Genomic DNA, 25935 nt, shown 5'->3' on the forward strand with positions numbered 1-25935 from the left:
ATCACAACCACTACCCATGATAACTATGACCCATATAACATAACAATCACGACCCATATAACATGACAACCATGACCCATGACAACTACGACCCTTACCACATTACAACCACGACCCATATAATATGACAATCACAACCCATATAACATGAGAACCACGACCCATATAACATGATAACTACAATCCATGACAACTACGACCCATGACAACCAAGACCCATATAACATGATAATTACAATCCATGACAACTACGACCCATGACAACCACGACCCATATAACATGACAACCGCGACCCATATAACATAACAACCACGACCCCATGAAAACTACGACCCTTACCACATTACAACCATGACCTGTACTGCATTACAATCGCGACTTGAGAATTTGAGCATACATTGAGGCCCACATTGATGTATGTGTATAATCCATGCCACCCATCCTTTTTGCTGTGTCATTTTAGGGCTAGGGCCCAAATATCAGCCTAATCCAGTGCTCGTGTGGGCCACATAATAAAAAATAATAGTGATAGTGGCACCCACTCTTGAAACTTTCCAAGCTCACTACGATGTTTGTTAAAAGTGGACACTGCCTAAGTCAAGACTTTTTGGGCCCACGGCGAGGTAGCCGACAAGGTGGATGGATCAGACCCCATTGTGGGCCTTAGGCTATGGTACCAATGGATATCCTTTCATTTGGTAGTAAAGGAAGTGAACATGTAACAACCGCGACCCATATCACATGAGAACCACGACCCATATAACATGATAACTACGACCCACGACAACCATGACCCATATAACATGACAACCACGACCCATGACAACTACGACCCTTACCACATTACAACCATGACCCATATAACATGACAACCACGACCATGACAACCACGACCCATGATAACCACGACCCATATAACATAACAACCACGACCCGTATAACATAACAACTATGACCAATGACAACAACGATCCATTTTTGGTAGTGTAAATGGATCAAAGGCTACAGATTAAGGCTGTGGTATAATCTAATTGATCTTTGGATATGCTTTAATTTTGGGTTTCAACCCCTTAAATTAGATGGAAAAATGGATGGATGGCTTTGATAGACCACATACATTTAAGGTGGGCCCAATTGAGTACTCAATCTGATTTCCTCTCTCGAGCGCAACTTATGGGCACGGATTACTACTGATAAGTTGAGTATCCAGACTCGCTACTCAACCTGCAAGCGCAACCATTGTTTTCCTGTGGTGTGGTCCACTTGAGATTTATATCCCTCTCATTTTTTCTATAAAACTCTAAAATAATATGTAAAAATGGATGAACGGAATGGATGAAACACATACATCATAGTGGGGCCCACAAAGCACCGACCACCAGCCACGGGCTGGTAGCAGGGGGAGTAGCCAATCCATTTCTGTCTCGAATACGGACGTGGATCAGAGGAAGTAGATTGGCCGGTGTACCTCACACTAGCTATATAGCTGCTGTATTGACGTCAACAAGTTATGTGGGTCTGATCATGGGGTATATGTTATATCTAAATTGTCCATCCATTTAGAGAGCTCGTCTTAAGGTTTGATACAAAAAATAAGACAGATCTAACTATCAAGTGGACCACACTGCAAAAAGCAGTGGGAGATTAAACGTCTACCATTGAAACCCTTTTTGGGGTCACAGAAGTTTTGGATCAATATAAAAAAAAATTTCCTCTTCATTCAGGCCTTTGTGACCTTATGAACAGATCGGATGGAAAATAAACGTTATGGTGGGCCCTACGAATTGTTTAACGGTGAAATTCATTATCTCTGCTGCTATTTGTAGTGTGGTCCAGATGATCTTTAGATATTATTCATTTTTTGGATAATGGTCTAAAATGATCTCTAAAAATAGATGAACGGTGTAGATATAATAAATACATCACTGTGGGGCCATGTAACTTTGATCGAACCATTCGTATAACTCGGAGCTCAAGGAGTGTCAGTGCTCGTCCACGCACGACACGTACCTACAGAAACGGATTGGCTACTCCCCCTGTCGTTGGTGTTTGGTGCTCTGTGGGCCCCACCATGATGTATGTGTTTCATCCATTCCATCCATCTATTTTTCTAGATCATTTTATAGTATGAGACAAAAAATGAGTTATATAACAATCTCAAGTGGACCACATTATAGGAAATAATGTTGAATGAATTTCGACCATTAAAAACTTTTTGGGGGCTATAAAAGTTTTGGATCAAGCTGGTCTTTGTTTTTTCCCTTCATCTGGGTCTATATGACCTAATCAACAGACTGGATGTCAAATAAATAGTACAGTGGACCTTAGGATGATTTTAATGGTGGATATCTAATTAATATTGTTTTCCTATGGTGTGGTGTACCTGAGATTTATATGCCTCTAATTTTTTGGATCAATCCCTGAAATGATCTTTAAAAATAGATGAACAGAATGGATGAAGCATGTACATCATGGTGGGGCCTACAGAGCATCGACCACCAGCCACAGGGTTGGTGGCAAGGGGAGTAGCCAATCCGTTCTCCATACCTACAACAGCGACCTCGCACGACACGTACCTACAACAGCGACCTCGCACGACATGTACCTACAGTAGTGTGTGGTACACTAGCCAATCCGGTTCCGCGTCCAATGCGGATTAGTTAGGGAGACTCGTTGCTGAAGTGACGTCACCAATTTTTATGGGACCCACCATGATGTATGTGTTGTATCCACACCATCCATCTATTTGGAGATATCATTTTAGGGCACGAGACAAAGAACGAGTCAGATCCAAATCTGTAGTGGACCTCACCACAGAAAACAATGGGAAGAGTGACGCCCACCGTTGAAACCTTCCTAAGGTCTATAATGATGTTTATCTGAGATCCAACATATTCATAAGTTAAGACAAACATGAAAGAAGGTAAAACACAAATTTGATTGATCGAAAACGTTTGTGGCCCTTAGAAATTTTTAATGGTGGACGGCACTCTCCACTGTTTTCTATTATGGGGTCCACTTGAGCTTTGGATCTGACTCGTTATTTAGCTCATAGCATGAAATAATATGGTGAAGGTGGTGGACGGCGTGGATTAAACATATACATCAAGGTGGGGTCCAAGTCACATGGTAACCTCGACCCTTATGAACTGTACACGTCACATTACAACCACGACCCATATAACATGATAACCACGACCAATATAACATGTAGGGGTGTACATCGGGCCAAACCAAGTCGAACTAGGCTCAACCTGGCCCAGCCCAGTCACTAGCCAAACCCAGCTCGAACCCGACCCGGCCCGGTCAGCAATCGGGCGAGTTCGGGCCGAATTCGGGCCAGTTTCGGACCTTGCAACAAGTTCATGGGAAGGGCTTTAGTAGGTAATCCGCGTCCCATTACAAGGCCCTCGATCAACGGTTTAGATAGTTGAACTATAGACTCCATAAAAAATCTAACTAGTCAGGACATTATAATTCATTTTTGCATTTGGGTGAATATAGGTCGTTTAAGTTATACGTCTCATTGTGGACGGTGTATAATTTGAAACATGTCAAACTATCCAAGCTATCTAGTCAGTGGCTATCAAATGAATGGTTAAAATGTTTCAATCGTTTAACTTAAATGGTTACGACCTTCCAATTTATGTGATTTTTGGACTCTGCTCCATCCACAAAACCTTCGAGTTCGGGCCAGTTTCGAAGCTTATGGCAAGTTTATGGGAAAGACTTTGGTAGGTAATCCGCGTCCCATTATAATTTACAAGTTCATGAGAGAGAGGATATATTATAATTTTACTACATTTATATACATTTGACAAAGCATAAAATAAAACATCTAATACAAACTGAATACACTACTGACTACTGTCAAGGAGATTCATCTATTGAGCCCGAGCTGCTATCTAAATCTTCATATACATATTCATTCACCCCTCCTTCTTCAGAAGGTGAAGATAGCTTTTTATCGCCCTCCTCTTGTATAATCTGAATTAGATTTTTTAAACTTTTTTTGTGAGCAGATTTATACGTAGTTCCCAACATCCTGTAAAACGCACCCAGACTGGAGAGAAACTTAGCTGAATTCTTACTATTCTTCTTTTTACTCGTGCAGCTTGAACCTGCTTTAACATCATGTATCCTTAGAGGACATCGCTGATGTGTAGAAGCCTCTTCCATGCTGCGCTTTAAGGCGAGTTGGAATTGTTCTTCTTCCAATGCTAATAATTTAGCTTCCTCATCTGCCTTAGACAGTTTGGATTGGGGAGTGGAAGCTTTTTTGTTTGAATCAAGAACTGCTTGGAAAAGAACTTGGATTTCTTTTTGAGGTTTTAAGACATGGTTTTACATCTCCACCCCGACAGGATAAGTATAATCTAAGCCGATTAGTTTTGTTAACAAACTTGGCTCCACACAAATTACACAAAATCTTCAACTTTCCAGACTTTGGAGAATAGATTAAGGAACCATAATCCCAAACGTCAATCGATGGTTCACTTAAAGACTTATCTACATATTGTGTTGGAAAAGTATTTTAGGCTTTTTAACAATAATGAAATACCGACATAAAATAAAAGAAATTTATAGATAAAAAAAGAGTCATTAATGCATTACACAGCGCGCGTAAGTCGTAACATCCATCAACATAACATAAAAATAAAATAAAAGAGTACCCATTACAGCATTTACAAATTCAAATAAATTAACAAGATCCATTCAAATTTTTTAAAAAAAGAGTACCCATTACATCCATCAAGAAATGTTAATCTAACTTCATTCATGTAATAATGTTATTGTTGTTTCATGTGTTGTGGCTTGATACTCTTCCTCATCAAGATCATAACCTCCTAGACTCGGACGCAACTAATCTTATTTACAAATTAATGCTTCCACTGTATCTAGTGTAAGGAAACTTCTAGTCTTGCTCACAACCCTACTCCCTGTACTAAAAGCAGATTCCGATGTCGTGGTTGAAATAAGAACTGACAAAATATCTCATGCTAACGTCAATAGTGTAAGTTATTTTCCTTCACTAAATCTCATTTTCCACCACTCCAGAACATCGAACTCTAAATCCTGTCGTAGTACGACTGACTCTTTACGATACATGTCTAACTCTGATTCTTTTGTTTCTGTGTCTATATTTTCTTTTGCTAAAAAAGACATGTAATCATCATCGAAGCTTAAAGCAGCATGTGATCTAACTTCAGAAGCACTTGGTGTGGACACTATAGTTGTGTACGTCTTTTACAATGCTTCGTTTGCGTCACGAACCTTCGAGGTTTCAGATATTACCTTTTCATTAGGATAAATCCTCATGAAGATGTACTTAACATAACTCATCTTGCACCGAGGATCAATAACAAAAACTAAGGACATTATCAAATGACAATCATTCTATTACTTATCGAACTTCATTTGCATACCACCTATCATGAGTTGCAGAAAAAATGGACCGTCATCAATAACTTTCTTTAGGGCATCCTTGATCTTCTACACAGCTAGAAGAAACATATTTGATGTAAGAAACTTATTGCCAGAAAATATTTTCGTACAATCATAAAAAACCTTCAAAATTTTGTGAACTTCTTTCACTTTTCTCCAATCATCTTCAGTAGGTAAACAAGTATATGTTCTATCATGCGCTACATATTCTAGAAATGCATGTTCCAATTCCAGGGCTGAATCCAACATCTCAAAAGTCAAATTCCAACGTGTGCATTCATCTAGCTTCAACATTTTTGGAGACTTCAAATTCAAATGCTGGACGATGTCATTCCAAATACTCAATCTTGACGGCGAGCCTCTTATGTACTTCACACTCTCCCTCACATTTTCTATAGTTTGGTCAATTGATTTCAACCATTCTTGTGCAATTAAGTTCAGAATGTGTGCACATCACCAAACATGAAATATTTTTTCCTTAAAAAATAAATTATCAGTTGCCTTGAACTGGTTACGTATGAATGATATTACACTGTCATTTGTCAAAGCATTATCTAAAGTTAATGAATTGACTTTTTTTTCAATGCCCCAATCTCATAGACAGTTGTAAATGCAATCTGAAATAACCAAACCGGAATGGGGAGGTGGAAGGTGGCGAAAGTTCAATATTCTCTAGCAGAGTTTCCAATCTTCATCAACATAATGTGTAGTCGATGAAATGTAACCCTTTCTTTGATTTTGCGATATCCACATATCAGACGTCAAACTTACCCTTGAAACTGAATATAAAATTATTTTCAGCTTCATTTTCTCACTCGCATACATCTTCATGCACTCCTTCTTCACAGTAACACGGGAGACCTTTTCAAACTGAGGATTAAGGAATTTACTGTATCTCATGAATATTTCGCTCTCTACCATTTTAAATGGCTACTCATCAATGATAATAAACTTTGCAAACCACTCCTTCAGCTTCCCTTTTTCAAACTTATGAGTGGTAAGTGTACCTTTAGAAGAAGATCCTTCGGACTTTATAAATGATAGCAATTATTGGCCTGAAGGTGGAAATCTAGGCCTCCTTGCACAACTTTGTCTATGTCTATTTAAATAAGACGTCGACCTCCCAACACTTTTGGTATATAGACTTTGCAGTGTAAACATCTGATCTTGGTGACATTGTTAACTACTACTTCTTCAAAATCATCCCAGAAAGCTGACCGTTTCTTTCCTTTATTTGCAACTGAAGACCCCTTTCCCTCAACAACAAATGGTGATGTGGCTGACGCACCGGCACGAGGGGTAGTTGGGACTTCATCCTCACTAGCCATCTCTAAATATATGAAACAATTTCATTTATCCTTAGACCTTAGTAAAGAATTTCCTAAGCGGTTAAATCAATTACCCATTCAATGTTAAATAGATAGTAATGTTTTCATTATTTAATTTAAACGTGATACCAAAATTTCGGTAGCATCTCCCCTTATCTCTCCAGAATATATTAATCTTGGATTTGATTAACATGTCAACTATCTACACAAAGTGTGGATATTTGACAAGAAAGTAAATGCAAGAAATTTATCCAAAGAGAATTAGGAGAGATGAACTGAAACAAGTATGTGCATTTAAATTAGAATAAATGAAAACATTACTATCTATCCAACATTAAACTGTCCAAAAAGGAACAATCTGAGAATTTCTATACATCTATGAACACACTCAATCTATGTCTGGCAACATAGAAATCCTCAAATGGGCAACTGATTATCCTATATTACAATAAAAAAAATTTAATTAAATTAGTTATTTCAATGTTGAATAGATAGTAATGCTTTCATTATTCAATTTAAACGCGACGCCAAAATTTCGGCAGCATCTCCCTTATCTCTCCAGAATATATTAATCTTGGATTTGATTTACACCTCAACTATCCACACAAAGTGTGGATATTTGATGAGGAAGTAAATGCAAGAAATATATGAAGAGAGAATTAGGAGAGACGAATCGAAACAAGCATGTGCATTTAAATTAGAATAAATGAAAACATTACTATCTATCCAACATTGAACTGTCCAAAAAGGGACAATTTGAGAATTTCTATACATTCATGAACACACTCAATCTATATCTGACAACATAGAAATCCTCAAATGGGCAACTGATTATCCTATACTACAACAACAATAATAAAAAATAAAAATATATCTAATAGGCAATTGGTATAAGCACAGATTAAGACTAACTAACAAAAACAGAAAACATTGTGTCTCTTTTAGAGTCAACGGGCAGATCTGGTAGTTCCATGCTAGGACCTTTTGGCCGACGTGAAAGCAGGCTCTAAAGGAGCTACTGCTCAAAGTGCACGGCTGGAGGTGTTACCTCTTCTACCAAATGGGTTGTTGTTCTTGTTCTAAATAAATCAATTCTATAATTGGCAACTGATTATCCTATACTTAAACAATTCCATAATCAATCGTAATTCATATTCAACATCTACCTAAATGATAACAAAATGTGTTTAAACTGAATAAACAAAGCGTCGTCGCCGCGGTTCCAACGCCGTGACTTGCGCGCCAACCGATACCAGGTAAGAAGATGCCGATCAGCGTTTATTCCGAAGAAACACCGCGCGTTGCGGATTTCGAGGGAATCTCTACAATTAGTCCCATCAATCAACCATTAAAGCATCCCATACCTCAAGTACATCAACCCATCTCCACCTTTTACAAAAGTCCACCATTCTTTCCACCTCACCACTCCTCTTTTCCAAATTTCAACAACAACCATACACCTTTTCACAAATTTCAACCCAAACCATCCCCCATCACTCCATCACCCATCTCCGTCTCTCTCTCTCTCTCTCTCTCTCTCACGCTAGACAACTATCTCTCTTATTCATTTTTTAAAAAATCCAAATCCAAGAGAGAGAGCACCATACGTATGAGACCCTCTCCCATTCTCTCCCAAGTTTCAAGTGTGGCCCATCTCCTACCCCTTGATCTCTCATCTCAACCATCCATTTCTCATCTTCCACCATCAAAGAGGAGCTCAAGGAACTAAGGAAGCCAAGGGAGCAAGAAGATCAAGTGGTGGGTGCCTTGATAGGGTAGATTTTCATATTTATAAGATGGGCCAAGTGAGGCCAACCGATCAATGGTTTGGATCTCACATTGGACCCTAAGATGTGGCCGATGGCCCACTTGGATCATCATGATCATTCCATGATGGGGCCATTCTCCATGGACCCCATCATGATGTTTATTTTCTTGTATGTTTAGGGTCATCTAGACCGTTTAATTTGGTGGAGAAGGGATCTCCACCGTTGGATTTAATTTTTAATGGGCCACATAAAATGGGACCCACTTGATGTATGATTTGGTGCAAGGGAGGGCCCATAGTGCCGGGGTCCCTCCATCACACGGTCTCACTCTCTATCTCTCTCCCTTTTTATTTTTAATTGTTTTATTTTTATTTTTATTTTTATTTTTTTATGTTAATGAGGTTATGTGGCCCACTTGAATGGACCCCACCATAGGGCATGTATTCCATCCAACTCACCTACGAGTGGGGCCCACCTTGTGTGTAGTATACACACCATCCTCCATGAGGTGGCCCACCTAAGCAAGGCCCACCTCTATAATAGTTGCAGAGTCCAGCGTCCAGGGACGCTGGACGTTCCATGAAAAAAAAAAAAAATGTAAAAAAAAAAAAAGAATTTGCTTGGTTTGGGGATGGCCCACTTGTGTAGGCTCCACCTTGATGCATGTATTAAATCCACACCATCCATTCCCTTCCCAAGCTCTTTTTAGCCGTTGACCTGAAAGATGGGATCCATCAGACTTTCAGGCGGGCCATACCGTAGCAAATGATGGTCTTTACCATTAAAACTTTCCCTATTGGTTTTATGCATCGAAACAGGTCCAATATTGGGCTCGTTTAACTTGTCTAGGGCCATGGAAGGCCATTGGATGGAGTGGATGGCTTGGATATGGACATCAAGGTGAAACAGCAGCCGCAGCTGCTGCTGCTGTGTCAGTAGCGCAGCAGCGCTGCCTGCGCATTGCAGCGGGCGGACGGCCTGGCCGCCGTACAGCCACCCACGGCTGCAGCCGTGGGCCCCACGTTGATGTTTATATGTCATCTAGTCCGTTCATCAGGTGGCCCACTCTCTGAAGTGGGCCCATCTCAAAAATCAGCCTGCTCCAAGACTCAGGTGGCCCACACCGTGTGAAACAGTGGAATTGAACATTTACCTTTGAAACCCTTTTTGGGGTCCACAGAAGTTTTGGATCAGGGTGAAATTTATTTTCACCCTTCATCTAGGTCTGCTGGACCTTATCAACGGTCCGGATGGGATATAAACATTATAGTGGGCCCCACATGGAGCCCACATTGATGTATGTGTTTCATTCCCACCGTCTGCCTGGACGGTGGGCGTAGAGCCACTGAGATGAGTGGTGGGCCCACTGTGATGAGTGTGTGGGCTCACTGTGATGTGTGCGTGTGTGTGTGTGTATATATATATATATAATATTATATTTCATATAATATTATATGTATTATGTATATATATATTATATACTATATATATATATTATATACTATATTATATGTATATTTTTTTTAGGCCCGTGGTTGAGGCCCACCTTGATATATAGGTAAGGCCCACCTCAGTACTTATGGCCCATGATTGAGGCCCACTTTGATGTATTATGGGCCCATGGGTCAAGGCCCATTTGAGGTATTAAGGGCCCATGGTTTAAGGCCCATTAAGACATATTGGGGCCTATGGGTTGAGGCCCATTTGATGTACATTTGGGGCCCATTGGTGTGGCCCATTTGATACACATAAGGCCCATAAGATTAGGCCCATTTGATACGTTCTAAAGCCCACAGTTTATAGTCCATTGCAATGCACATAAGGCCCATTGGTGCAGCCCAGTGATGTGGCCCACTTGATGAATACAAGGCCCATATGATATGGCCCATTTGACGTATTTAAGGCCCAATGGGACGTGCCTAAGGTCCATTGCAATGTACGATCCCAGCATGACTTATGTAATGATGTTTACGTCAGGGCTATGCCTTGGGAGCAATGGTGGTTTGACGTCCACATTGCAAGTATAGTGTGGTTAAATGTCCGCATTATGACATTCCCTAAGGCCCATTGTTAGGCTCGTGCGTGTTATGTGTAGGCCGTCTAGGCCCACCTTCGTTATGTACATCATCCATCCTATATAGCATGTTTAATTTCATGATTCATGATCATATGCATCATACGTATGCTTGATATGAGAAGTGACTGATCATAGCATATGCCTTCGGGCAGATTGTTTAGGGGCTCCCAGATAGGCGGTGTTGCCCTACATGAGCGCACGATATGCGTAGGATTGTTGTATGATTGGATAGTGTGATTCATGTATTCGCATTGTGTGATATGATTACTGTACGCCCTAGCGACATCAGGGCCGTAGCCTCCACAGACGTATCGTCGTTGGCAGGATTGGATACCGAAAATCTTGTTCTATATGGGGTGCTATAGATATCCCTGGGTGAAAGTTCCTAAATCCTTATGGTACCAAGAGGTTGCTCCAACGTCTAGACTGAGTGGGTGCATGAGCGCCAAGTGCCGATTACCAGACTGTTGCGCTTTCCACTGTGTCGTGGTCGGTTGAAAGGGGGTGCGGCCTTACCCGCCCGAGAGGAGGGGGCAAAGTTAGGCTGAGTTTGACCAGCTCGAGGAATGGGTCCACTATTGACGAGCCGAGCCCGATATTGGCAGGCGGATAGTGAGGTCTTTTCCACTCACCTTATTGGCGCGATGGGGAGGCAATCTGGTTGGAGTGTACTAGACCCTGGTGGTATTACAGAGTTGAGTTGTATTGATATGTGGACTTAGATGAGGATTCGTATAATTGAGCTTGCATCTCGCATCGCATGGCCTTGGTATGGCCGACATCATTCTTTGCACCGCATGGCCTTGGTACGGCTAATGGGATTCTTAGCATTCATCAGCATGTTCCGCATTACTCTGATACTGCATGACTACATTATCATCTTGAGCATACACTTTCACCACCCTCTAAGCTTTCTATAAGCTTATGCACGACCGTTGCGTGCAGGTGACGTTGGATCGCAGCAGCGCTGAGGCTTGGACGCGTGGCTGATCTTCTTTTGGAGTTTTGGTCTATCTTCATTGTATTTCCCTTATGCTCATTGTACTGGTAAAGTTTTTGATTATAGTGGAAATGTGATGGAGTTTTTGGTTGTTGTTTGTGGGTTATGCCTTTGGTTATACTTATTACGAATCAAACGGATGTTAAAAAAATCCTCCTTGTAGCATCCCAGATCGGAACCGGCGATTTGGCCGACGTGAAAGCAGGCTCTAAAGGAGCTACTGCTCAAAGTGCACGGCTGGAGGTGTTACCTCTTCTACCAAATGGGTTGTTGTTCTTGTTCTAAATAAATCAATTCTATAATTGGCAACTGATTATCCTATACTTAAACAATTCCATAATCAATCGTAATTCATATTCAACATCTACCTAAATGATAACAAAATGTGTTTAAACTGAATAAACAAATTTTGTTTTGATAAATTAACCAAATAATATCTACTATATACTAGTAACATGCAAGCAATATTGGGGCATCATACCATAAGCTGTAAGAATATCATCTCCCCCTAAAAACTATATCCTCCAAGGATAACATATATATATATATATAAAATAAGTTGCTTATTGTCATTCTCAATCGCAAGTATCAATCATCATCAAACTAACTATTAACAACATTTTAAAAAATATAAATAACTACTTAATATGCACATATTTATTTAGTCAGCTGAGTTATAACTCACTAGAGTTGGGGTGAATCAAGGTGTTGATTGGATCGGATTTGGTTGAGTCCAACTTAACTCGAATGAATTGCATGGACCCGTTCGGTTTGAAAACCATGCTCATTAGATTCAAGTTTATATATAATGATCAAAACCATCTATACATTGAAAATCTTAGACTATTTTATAACATTGATCATTTAACTTTCGCCTTTGAAGATGGCTGTAGGGACTGTGGTCTTTTCAACTCAATTAGGGTTAGGGCTTAGGAGATTAGGGCTAGGTTAATGTGACTCATCTTTGACCTGACCTTATTTTCTATGGCCATCCTTTTTCCATGTAATGGATGGGATAGTTATGATTAACAAATGTCATTCTTTAGAAACATAAGCAATCCATGATGGCCCTACAATTGTTGATTAGACCCTTTTTTTTTTTTTTGTAAATGATCATGACCGTCCATGTTTAAGGCTATTGATCAAATAGCTAATATTTGCTACATTATTGTGATGCTTTCATGGTAGCCATGAAATGTGCATTGGATAAAATGGTCTGGATCACTCAACCAATATTGGCCCCACTTGTATGAACTAGGAAAAAATTCACTGATATGCACTGTATCTTTGGGTCCTTGGTTTGAACCAACCAGGTCTATGGTTCATTATCCAGTCATTTATCTAATGGGCGAAGTGAGTAGGCCATACTTAAAAATCTCCTCGTGGAACAGTTCTAACCTCGAACATTGGCCTGCAAATCGACAGTAAGGAAGGAAATACCGCAATGCTCCATGCTCAACTGAAAAGGAAAAGGGCTAAAGAAGGGATGGTTTGGCTCTTAGACTTCCATAGATTTTTGAGCTATGGTCTATGGGGAGTTATTTGATACTCTTGCAGTGTATGAAACTTGATACACAGATCCTTAGAAGTTATATGTGTGGCATACATTAACTCAAGTCAAACCAACTAATTGTGGAACCCACTGTCATTTGTTCAGTTCCAAAAGAAACCATAACCTTTGATTCCTGGACACTTATTTGTTGAAATAGGACAATTGGATGTTTTCCATTCCTAACGGTCTAATAAATGTCCACCAATCTATTAGTCAGATAATCTCAGTAGTGTAATTTTTTTATTGTCGATACGTCTAAACTGGGATAATTTGGATAGTTTATATACTTGTCTGCCACATATGTAATTTCTAAGTGCCTATGTATGATGTATCAATTATCAACCATTATGCTTTTATGAGTATCAGAGTTTTTTTTTCTTTTTCTGGTCTGTTCATTTGGGGACTACCCTATCAACTGCATTATTGAAATATGGACAGTTTATATACTTGTCTGCCACATATGTAATTTCTAAGTGCCTATCTATGATGTATCATCATTTTTCTAGCATAGTTAGATAAAACCATCTAAAATAATTAGATAAAGATCCCTACCATCCAAAAAAAAGAAAAAGAAAAAATGAAACAGTAAATCCACATTCCACATTCCACAAATCAATACACTGAAAGAGAAAGAGAGAAAAATCATATTAGTTGGACGGACAGACGAGCGAGCCTCTGTTGGTCGGGGGCGAGATGAGCAGAGAGGCGAAGGTCCTCTGGTGGTTGGACGGACAGACGAGCAGAGAGAGGCGGAGGGTGAGAGCCGAGAGGGGCGCCGGAATGCTGGTCGGACGTCGCAAAATGATGGTCGGACGTCGCGGAATGTTGGTCGGACATCGCTGCTCGCTGGTCGGACGAGAGAGAGAGAGACAGAGAGAGAGAGAGAGAGAGGTTTGCTGGGTCGGGTAGGGAGAGAGGGGGCAGGGGAGAGGGTTTGGTGGGGTCGGGCGGCTTCTCAAAAGGGGAAAGTGATTGGGGATGTAGGGTTTTTTAAAACATGGTATATATATCATAAAGGCCGAGTCGAGTCACGTTTCAAACCGAGTCGGGCCGAACTGGGACCTATTTAAACTCAGCCCGAACTCAGTTTCGAGCTGAAGAAAACGGCCCATCCCTGACAGAACTCAGTTTCGGGTCGGGCCGAGTCGAGCGAGTTAACTGGGCTAGCCCGGTTTGTGTACACCTCTAATAACATGATAACCATGTCCTATGATAATCATGATCCATATAATAGGATAACTGCGACCCATATAACAAGAAAACTGCGATCCATACAACTGCGACCCATATAATAGGATAATCACGACCCATATAACATGACAACTGCGATCCATACAACTGCGACCCATATAATAGGACAACTGCAACCCATATAACCTGACAACTGTGATCCAAACAACTGCGGCCCATTTGGGTCGTGGTTTGCATGGGTCGTAATTGTCATGTTGTATGGGTCGTGGTTGTCATGTTGTATGGATCGTGGTTGTCATGTGGACCACCAGGTGAAAATAATAATGGTTGGATATCCACCATTAAAATCCTCCTAAGACCCACTGTACTGTTTATTTGACATCTAGTTTGTTGATTAGGTCATACAGACACAGGTGAAGGGGGGAAAAAAGATCAGCTTGATCCAAAACTTTTATGGCCCCCAAAAAGTTTTTAATGGTCTATGCTCATTCAACACTGTTTCCTGTAATGTGGTTGACTTGATATTAGGATATACCTCATTTTTGGTCTCTTACCATAAAATGATCTTAAAAAAATATATGGACGACATGGATGAAACATATACATCATGGTGGGGTCCACAGAGCACCAGGCACTAGCCATTGGGCGGTGGCAGGAGGAGTAGCCAATCTGTCACTTTCTTGGGGTTGCAATAAAAAGGTTACTTCTTATTCAGTCCAGGACCGTACGACTTTTGAACTAAGGACAGGAGCATTTTCGTCCGCAACAATATTCAAAAGTTGTCAGAAGGTTACTCTTAGGATATTTGGAACGTCATAGCTTTCTAGGTAATTTGCCCTTACTTCGAAGTCGGTCAATTTCCCAAGCCGTGTTGGGTGATACCCACTCAGTGATGTGGTTTGGCTGGAAGCGGATTGTGTAGTGAGTGCATATCAAGTAATCCGTGAGATCCACCATGATTTATGTATTTTATTTGCTCTGTCCATTCATTTTTCCAGATAATTTTAGGGCTTGAGCCCAAAATTGAAGTACAAACAATGTTCAAATGGACCACACCACAAGAAGCAGTGTGAATTGAATGTCTACCATTGAAATTTTTTTGGGGGCCACGTAAGCTTTTGAGTGATCTTATATTTGTGTCTTCCATTCATCCATGTCTGTATGATCTTACCAACAGGTTGGACGACAAATAAACATCACTTTGGGGCTAGAAGGTTTCAACGGTGGAAATCATTATCCCTACTGTTTTCTGTGGTATGATCCACTTGATCTTTAGATATGCTTTAATTTTGGGCGCAACCCTTTAAATTAGATTGAAAAACGGATGGATGGACCACGTACGTTCAAGGGGCGCCCAACTGAGTTTACTCAGTACGACAAGAGCGTACTGAGTAACTCAGTGCCCGATCCGATTTCGGTTTTGGCTAGGGACGCTGCCACCTACAAGGTAGCCAGTGGTTGGTGTTATGTGGACCCACCATGATTTATTTGTTTTATCCGTACTGTTTGTTTTATCCGTACTGCTCGTACATTTTGAAAGATAATTTTAGGGCTTCACCCCAAAAATGAGATAGATATTAATATCAGGTGGACCACACCATGGGAAAACATTTGTGATTAAATTTCCACCATTAAAAACCTCTTAGGGACACTGTAATGGTTATTTTGACATCTAACCTGTTTATTAGGTCATACAGACTTGGATAAGGGAAAAAAATATATGCTTGTTCCAAAACTTTTGTGGCCCAAAAAGTTTTTAATTGTGGGAGTTCAATCAACACGATGCGGTCCACTTGAGATTTGGATTAACCTATTTTTTGGGATAATTCAATAAAATTATCTGGAAGAATGGGTGGACGGCATTGATGAAACACACACATCATGGTGGGGCCCACAGAGCTCCTCCGACCACTAGCCATTGGCTAGTGGCAGGGTGACTAGCCGATCCGTTTCCCCCCAATCTGCGAAAACAAAGAGGGACGATTTTATTTATTTTTATTCTCGCGCGCCCTCTCTCCCGCGCCCCCCCTAAATCTCCACCCCCGCTCATTATCAGCCCCTGAAATCTTCTTCATTAGTAGCTGCCCCGACCAGCAGACCCTCTCCGCAACACCCTGCAAACCCCGTCTTCCCCACAACATCAACCCCTAAACCTCTTGCAAACCCGTCTTCTCCAACTGTAGCTCCAAAATCCCAAACCCATCTTCGTCTGTGAGCTTAACAACCTCTCCACCATTTCTGACAACCACATTCCCCAACCGCCATTGGTGACGAAACCCATCTCTAGCCACTGCCCCAAGTTCCAGATCCACAGGCCGGACGAACGATTTCGGCTGCAGGAGCATCAAATCCGACCACAGTTATCGCTGCCCCCTCAACCCCAATGCCTAGAAGCCATCCACCACCACCATCTATGACCAGTAGGCACTCTAAGATTCTCCTCTCTCTCTCTCTCTCTCTCTCTCTCTCTCTTAGATATGGGCATCTGATTGGGATTTGGGATGAAATTGTATTTCTTTTGATTTTATTTTTATTTTTTGTTATTTTCAATGGAATCCTTTTTTTAAAAAATAAATTTTTAAAGAAGATTTTTTCATGAAATGAGAACAAAACAGGTCTCATTTTTTTCTTCCATAATAAATGCAGTTGTGCATGGTTCTTTCTTACCATGCGTTGTTGCTTTGAATTTTTTATTCGGGTTCAGATCTGTGTTGTACATCGTCATTGTTATCTGAGTTGTTCAGTATATACTTTTTTTGGAAAATGTTTGACCAGGTTATCTGTGCACAAGTGTATGAGACTTTGTTGTGTTTCATCAGTAATCACACACTTGATTGGTCAAAAGCTTCTCAATCACCATCTGTCAGCATTGCCTGCAATTTTCATATTCTTAGCAATAAGCTAAAAGTGTCCATTTCGTAGATTGGCAATGCTTTTAAATGATGCTTGTAACCTATTCAAAGAAATAAAGCTTCTGAAGATGTGGTTTGTGGAAATGATATGGTATCTTGAGTTCGAGATGTTCTTGGAGTGCGGATTTCCCTTGGCATATATATTTTTTTTCTTTTGTATTATTGATTTCTACCATTTTCTCTTTCTTCACCATTAGACATGGTAGCAACAAAGCCCAATGGAGAAGGAATCTTCAAACTTACAGTGGGAGAGATGTGCAACAGGTAATAGATTTATTTTAATTTGAAATCTTGTTTCAATTTTGATTTATATGTGGATTACATTGGGTTTTTAGATTTTCAGTAATTGGGATTTTGTATACAAAGTTGGTCACATGCGGTTGAGGCCACATGCATGCACATGTTGAAGGCGATACTTTTGTCATTCTGTATTATATGTATGCAACTGATGCTTGATGTGGAAATCTGGCCCCTTTCAAGTGTATAACTGAATGCAATTTGGGGTCCATGTTAATGTTCGGGTGGCACTTTTATGATGACTTTTACCGGCAGTCACAAAACCGCTGGGGGTAAGTTCACAAGAGTCTGCTTGTATCTTTAATTTTCAGGTTCCATTTTTTAATGTCTGCTAGTTCCATAAAATGGTGTTTGATCATTGAACACAATTGATAGCTTAGACATGGCAATTTTTGGGTGGATCATTTGTTTGCATTTATATTTGATAAAAATCATATAAACAATGGAAAGGATCCTCTTGAGTTTATTTTTTAAATATAAGCCTCTCCATATAAAATGGACAATCAAGATCATTTAAATAGAAGCCTCTCCATCTCCATGAAGTTTGGTGACCTTCAGTTCTCGTTTTGGTTACATTCATTTCTCTTCTGATGAAGGTTTTGTCTTTGATATTCGAAGTGAGAATGGGCTGGTAATGGCAAGTCACATCATAAGTTACGTTGTCTTGTTGATATCTTTTTCTTTTAATTGGCTTGTTGAACTCCTGTAAATTGCCTGAAATTGAATTGCATCTTTCTACTTCATACTTTTTACTTTGTTTGAATTGCTGCTACATTTTGGTATTTGTTTTTTGTGTTCTATGTTTCATTATTTCTGACACTGCAGTATGGAGCAAGAGGAGAGGCTTCAATCCCTGTACCAGCGAAGAGTTGAAGCATCATCAAATGCATCAGGTCCTTCATTCTGAAATGTAACGTGGCAGCCAACAGCTCCTAATGAGGGGAAGTTAAGGTAGTGCTAAGGGTTTATGTTGATGTGTTCTACTTTAACCTAGAAATGATCTTCTAAGTTCAGCACTGTATTTCCTTTTCTATTTCAGCTGTCTTTGTTAATTGAAAGGAATGGCCAGTTCTATATGTGGATGTTTAACCAGTTAAAATATGCTAAAACTTAAAAGTACAATTACAGCAATGCTTACCCTCGTTTTCTATTTTTGGTTGGAGTTGGTCACATAGTGAACCCAATATTGCAAATGCTTTTTGGCTATGCAGCGAAGGAAAGCTGTTGCTGAACAATGGACAGCTAGTTCAAGTTTCTATTTTTGAATGTGTCTATCTGCAAATATTGATTTGTCTTCATATTTTGTAGTGAATATTATATGATGGAAATTGGACCTCACTGTTTTATGTTGGGTTAGGTATTTGATATCAATGTTCAGTTACCTGAGGGAAATGACCCACATGCATACAAATAATCTTTTATAATGGGTTCCATAGTCAGCATATCTCATGGTGGGCCTACTTTGATGGGAAATGGCCCACATGCATACAAACAGGCCCCCAATTTTACTTCATGTCTCACCACCTTCTGGAATCTTCTTCTTTTTTCAGGGTGTTCCTGGTGCTTACAGTGAATCAGCAGCTGCCAAGGCCTACCCAAATTGTGAAGCAGTTCCCTGCAAACAATTTGAAACTGCCTCCAATGTGACTTTCTTTCTTCCACGTAAATTTACATATTGTTCTTATTCCTTTTCTTTCCTATGTTTCATTGTGCATTCACACACCAAATGTGTATTGAATGAGCTTGGAATTTTATGGTTGATTGAATGAAAATGTTGGAAATATAACAAATGCAACGTCTTTTGATTGGTTTTTGTTTCCATCCACAATTTTTTCTAAAGATACAAGCTACACAGAGGAAGTGAAGAGGTTATCTATTTCCTGTTGCATTCATATTGGCTAGATCATCTTATATTGACCTTCTCCCATGTTTAGCAAGGGCCCATTCAGCGTTGCTTTTAGAAAGTGTGGAATCGTTTCTCAATAAACAACTGTATGCAAGTTATTTGCCATTGAAAATTGGAATGTAGTGAGGAACATGTCAATGCAGTTTCGGGTACTAGGCATAATTTGATTCAAACCATAATTTTCCACATGTATTGCAATTATCAATATAAGTCTCATGGTATAATTTGTCAATCTATGTCAATTTTAGTAGATCCTATATATTTTCTTGTTGCAGTTTCAATTTTTCCTTCAGCAATAATGTTCAATTGCTTGTTGGTATTTGTTCATGTTACTTGCAGCGTATAAAACATTTCAAACTTCCTGTAAGGTGTTACAAGTACAGAGTTCCCATTTTTGTGATTCCACCTCACTTAATCTATGGGAGGACAAGGTTATTGGTTGTGTTGGGTCCCTACTCATGGCTCAGTGGTAGACTCACAAGAGTTTCAACAAAGAGGTCATGAGTTTTAGTACCCATTGTGGTGCATGTTGGCGTGAGTGGGTGTGGGTGTGAATGTGTCTAGGACAGATGGTACGTGGGGTTTGATTCAGTACCTGCAGCAGTTGACTGTTCTCCAAACATTAATGATGATTACTATACATAATGTTCTCCCAACATTAATATGAATTACTATACACAGTCATGTTTTGTGTTGCCAATCCTTTCCCATGATGGCCAACAATCTGAGTTTCTTATCCTTTTATTGGTTGAACATATCACTCTCCAGCCTTTGTTCAAGCATCAGAATTTTTTATCTTTTTATTCCTTGAGGCCTTCATATTTCTTACCTTTTTTGAGGTCTTCGCATCTTTTGCCAATATCTGGACAAGTCATCGGCCAGCAAACATTGTTGGGAATTGTGATAACAACCAGTATTCATGGTCCTTGATTCTTTGCTACAGCTATATCGCTTGGAATGTCAATTACCATCTATTTGGAATTGAACACTTGTTTTCATTTATCATGGACATGGCTAGTATTCTTCACTTAGTGTTTCTTTTGAGGCTTTTCTGAGCAGTTTTGTTTGAAGAGGGAGGCTAGGCTATCTGGTTTGCTTAATGAGTGCTTCATGAGTTGATGCTTATCTGCTCTTTTCTTTTTTTTATTTCAACTCTGTTAAAATAACCAGCATATACTGACAGGAAGAATTCTTTTCCAGCATTGGCCGTGTTAATCCTGAGCTATATGCTTTAAGTGCTGATATGCGGAATGGGCTAAGTGATAATTCTACCAGCTTCAAATATGATTCAAATTTGGAAGTATGGATGCAAAACTATGCTAATGTCCTTTGCATCAATTGCTGGCAGGTAATTTGTTTTCCTTTTCTTTTGGCATATTCTATAATTGTTTAATGGACTTTTTTGGGTTAATTAATTAATTTATTTTTCCTCACTGAACTACCTGAATGTAATTGTTGACCAGTTAGATGGATGTTTCTTGAAAAAAGTGAAGAGCTGCCATTCTATTGTTAATAAACATGAGAAATGATTGGAATTTGGAAGCCATGAAAATCAGAAATGACCATTTTGTTGAAAGTTACTTCTTTTCCTCATAATGCAAAATACTTCAGCTTATTTGGTGCTTTCAAGCTTGATGTAATGTAAAATGATTGTTGAAGTTCTTGATACAAGACCATTTGCTGTTTTGGCATCTGCTTTGAAAAGCTTAAAGAGTATTACAAAGCCCATTTAATTTGAAAATCTCAAGTATCTCAATGTTCCTAATGCTTGTTCTATGCATATCGAGTTCTTTTTAATTTCTATTTATGCATAATTGTCACTACCATGCTTTGATTGTAGTCAAGATGCAAGACTTGCCACGGTTTATTTTTGTTTATTTCATTTTCTATCATCCTGTGTAAACTGTCTGGATGAGCCCATGTAAGATTCAATGATTTATGCTATCAACAGTCAAGATGGATTCTCAGCCAAAGGTGATAATCATTTACTTCCACTCCTAATCAGTGCAGCAGTTAGTGTCGTGGATTTCTTAGGCCATCACAATATTTGATTTCCCTCAAGTATGTTTGTTGACTATGTTTGCATGGTTGGGTGTCAGTTTTTCCTGTGTTCTGTTACTGCCAATTGTCATGTGGATTTTTTCAGGAATTAGACAAACCATTGTGTTAGTGTGATATGAATTTGGTTTCTGATGTTTGTTTTGCAGCAACTATTGATTTCTTCCCGAAATCTGGAGTTTTTCACCAATGGTTATCGCTACCTCATTCAGATTCTTCCTGCTGCCGTTGTTGATCTGATGTATTTGTCAGCCAAAATTGAGTTTGGAGTTTTTCACCAATGGTTATCGCTACCTTATTCAGATTCTTCCTCTGCTAAGTAATCAACTGTAGATCTTCTATGACTACAAGTTCATGAGCATGTGCCAGCATAGAGAGATGATCTTCATATGACTCCTTATCAAGCTTAGAAACTTCCCAGAATTAATCTGTGATTTCTGTCTACTTGTTTACTGAATATTATGGTATATTGCCTAGTTTATGAAAAACTTCCATTTTCAGGTCTTAGAATCAGCTTTCATAGTAATTGGACAATCCCAATCCTCGATGCTTTTGCTTCCTGTCTATTTATTGTTGACCATTGACCATTAATCTTCTCATTCAAATTTTGGGTTAACAATCTAGTTGCAATTGGGATGAATGGGATTGGTTTTTGGACTAAAGTACATCTACAGATGGCCCATGAAATCAGCGGTCTGGATCACTATACACAATTGCTAATCCTATGATGGAGATGTTTTGTTGGCACTTTATGGAACTCATACTAGCACTCTTTGGGCTACCAAATTACTTGTGTAAGACGAGATTAGTGGCTTTTAATTTTTCCTAATCTCTCGCTAATTTCAGGCACCGGTCGGACGGATTTATTTCACTGGGGAACACACCAGTGAGCATTATAATGGCTACGTTTATGGGGCCAACCTGGCAGGTTTGTATGCATGGCCTCCATCGAATCAATGGACTGGATCAACAGATGGATTTATCTTTCTTTTACTATTGATTTTGTAGCTGCTTTTTTAATCATTCCTCAATGTTTTTTAGGTAATGATTCTGCTAATATGATGATTGGCTGCATCAAGAAAAAGATATGCAAATTCCAGATCATGCCTAAGGGCACTTGAATCCCACGATTCCCCTAACACGTAAGTTATTTCATCTTCACATCCGTCTATACCTGATAGAGTTTAGTTTTAAATTTGTACAAGTGGGGCCCATTGTTCAATGGTTCAGACTACAATATTAAACTCTTACTGTTAGAACTGGAAGATCCCAGCCATATAATTTTTGGATTTTCCAGTTGAATGTGTAGCATTGCTATACTTCTTTTCTTAAAGGTATATTTTCAAGCAACCAATGCAAAGGACTAGCTAGGATTGCCTCATTTGAGGAAATTTCTAGGGCATGCACCATCCATTGTAGAAACCAGAAAGGAAGCTATGTAGCTATGTACCTGTAGCTGCATCATTTTATGGTGCGCATCACATGAAATTATACATTTGGATAGTCCGAAACATCGATCTGGACCATCCAGCCTAATCATCATGTATAGGATGTGATCAAGAAATAATTCTATCCAGAAATGAATGTTCCATCTGTTTTTTTTTTTTTTTTTACCTGCTGCCATTTATTTTGTATATTCATGCCTATTCCTTATCTTGGAGCTAATTTGTTCAATCTCCATCCGATAAATGGTTGTCATGGCTTTTTGTGCAATGCATGTCATGTCATTATTCAGCATTGTCGTAGCTATTTAGCGTTGGCTATTGAATGCATTTGTTTCTTTGTGCTTGTTGTGGTGAGCATCTTCTTTGTTGCATCTCATATATGACGAGTGAACTATGACATTTTGTTTGAAGCTCAACTTCCAGGAACTATTCAGGACCACCTACAAATATTCAACATTGAGATGAAGGCAAAAATGAAATCACATCAGATGCCCGAGCTGGTGATAATGTCATCCACTTTAAACTTTATTAGCTCACTTTTCTATTTATTTCATAGGCTGTTTCATTTCACAATTAGTTTCCATGCCATATTGTTATATTCACAGGTGTTTTGGAAGTGGATTACCCCAAAGATATTGGGGCTGGTCACACAAACATCAGTGTATCATTTGTCAATAGAAGGTAATATTGCATTTTTCTTTTGTACAAGGATTCTCTTGAACTTCATTCAGTTTCTTGCTTTTCTTTTTTGATAGATCAATTTATATTTCAGTTACGAACTTCCATTGAACTGACAGTGGGTGTACTAACAAGCTAACAAAAGAAGAAAAAAAGTTAGGAACTTCCATTACGTTGTTGAATTGCTCAATGTAAAATTTACGAGACTTATTTGTAGGTGATTCGTACTTTATAAAGATGTTGATAGAACAACTTTAGGCAATTAATTTTAGTTGTATTTTTTTAAAATTCATGACAAACGCTGACGATTTTAGCCGTCGGTGAACGGTTGTTGTCCTTGATCGTCGAAAATGCCGACGACTAAAACTGTTGAACTTGGCCGTCGGAGAGGGTGATGGCTTTCGCCGTCACCCTTAGCCGTCGGAAACGTTGATGGTTTTAGCTGGAGCTGTCGGAAACGCCGACGGATTTAAACCGTCGGTGAGCAACGCCAATGCACCCTTTCCCAACGGACCGTAAATCGTCGGCGAGCAACGCCAACGCACCCTTTCCCAACGGACCGTCGGTGTTGCCCTTTTTTTTAAAAAAAAATTTTTAGTGGCCATAAATAACTACCAAAGGACTTTTAAAGAAACCTTCTCCAATACATATAACTCCAGCTGGAGAAATCATACAAATTTCAGTTGGAGGAATGGACAAACTGCTACTCCTTGAGGGATCCTTAACCAATTTGTGGAACGAAGGAAACCTCAAGAAGACCCGGTTCTAAAACATATTCAAGACCAAGAGCTATTCAATCAGGACATCAAATTTGCATTGGGAACGCTTGCGTCTTCCATTCAAAAGATAGTCACACTGAGCGATTGGGGAGAAAGGGATGCTTCCAGCCCAACCTCTCCCCAATCCAAAACCACAATATGAGATTAGTAGCTCAAGCTCTTCAAATTAATTGGAACAAGCTAAGTCTATCACCATTCTTAGGAGTGGGAAAACAATTGACAAATATATTCCGATAAGGGCTGAAAAACCTAAGGATCCGGAAGTAGATGAGACGGATAGACCAAGCAGTGCTCCACATGAGTTAGAACCGAAACTTCAAAGTAAACCAGTTGCACCATTCTCCCAATGGTTGATAGCACCAAAACCTTTCTCTAACTCTCAGGACATTCTAGAGGTGCTTAAGCAAGTGAAGGTCAACATTCCTCTACTGGATGCCGTAAAACAGATTCCTTCATATGCCAAAATTTTGAAAGATCTATGTATGACCAAGAGACGGAAAAATATCCAAAAGAAAATATTTTTGACGGAAAAAGGAGTGTCATCCTAAAGCAAGATGTGCCACAAAAATACAAAGATCCCGGTAGCCCAACCATCACTTATGTAATTGAGAATTACCGGATTGAGCACACACTTCTTGACTTAGAGCGTGCGTAAATTTGATCCCTTATCCGATCTATGAACAACTGGGTCTAAGTGAATTAAAACCCACCCTGACTACATTACAACTTGCCGATTGCTCAGTTTGTGTACCGAGAAGGATAATTGAGGTTGTGTTGGTCATTGTTGACAAATTCTACTACTTAGTGGATTTTATCATCTTGGATACTCAATCCATCTGGATATAAGCACTCAAATTCCCGTCATCCTTGGTCACCCATTCCTTGCTACATTAAATGCAATCATTAATTGTAGGAATGGAGTCATGAATCTATCTTTCGGAAATATGACATTGGAGCTCAATATCTTTTTTAATATGAGCAAACAAGCAGAGGATGATGACGATACCCATGACATTAATATGATTAATTCTTTCGTGGAAGACAGTACTCTGATGACCTTATCCTTTGACTCTCTAGAGATGTGCTTGGCCCACTCTTATGGTTTAGAGGATGATATGATAAGGGAGACGGGTGCCATGCTTGATACTGTGCCGGTACTTGAAGTTAACCAGTGGAAGCCACAATTTGAAGAATTACCACAAACTGATGTAGTGCCTCTACTGTCTAACATCAAAGCACTGAAGCTTAACCTAAAACCTTTATCCTCTGATTTGAAATATGTCTATTTAGGTCAAGATGAGACATACCCGATGGTGATTTCTTCCCACTTTGAGCAAGAACAGAAGAGTATGCTTATTTCTACTCTCATTGAGCTTTAAGGAGCCTTGGATGGTCGATTGCGGACCTCATGGGAATCGACCCTTTGATTTGTACTCACTGCGTTCAACTTGAGGATAATGCGAAGACCTCCCAGCAACCACAACGTAGATTAAATCC

General features: G+C 39.5%; 1 long non-coding RNA gene across 5 annotated transcripts; it reads left to right on the plus strand.

Moving 5' to 3' along the window:
• The first annotated feature begins 16333 nt into the window (after positions 1–16333).
• On the plus strand, positions 16334–23692 carry LOC131258262 (uncharacterized). 5 transcript variants are annotated; one of them, XR_009178030.1, is made up of 8 exons: positions 16334–16783; positions 17286–17366; positions 17473–17844; positions 18398–18523; positions 19123–20826; positions 21686–22464; positions 22578–22678; positions 23393–23690. It is a non-coding gene; the product is annotated as an uncharacterized LOC131258262 (long non-coding RNA). The 5 variants fall into 5 exon arrangements; XR_009178028.1 differs by lacking the exon at positions 17286–17366 and having other exon boundaries at positions 16335–16783; positions 23393–23689; XR_009178031.1 differs by lacking the exon at positions 16334–16783 and having other exon boundaries at positions 16950–17539; positions 23393–23692.
• The last annotated feature ends 2243 nt before the right edge of the window (positions 23693–25935 follow it).

This window comes from Magnolia sinica, chromosome 10 (assembly GCF_029962835.1).
Source record: "Magnolia sinica isolate HGM2019 chromosome 10, MsV1, whole genome shotgun sequence".
NCBI lineage: Eukaryota > Viridiplantae > Streptophyta > Magnoliopsida > Magnoliales > Magnoliaceae > Magnolia > Magnolia sinica.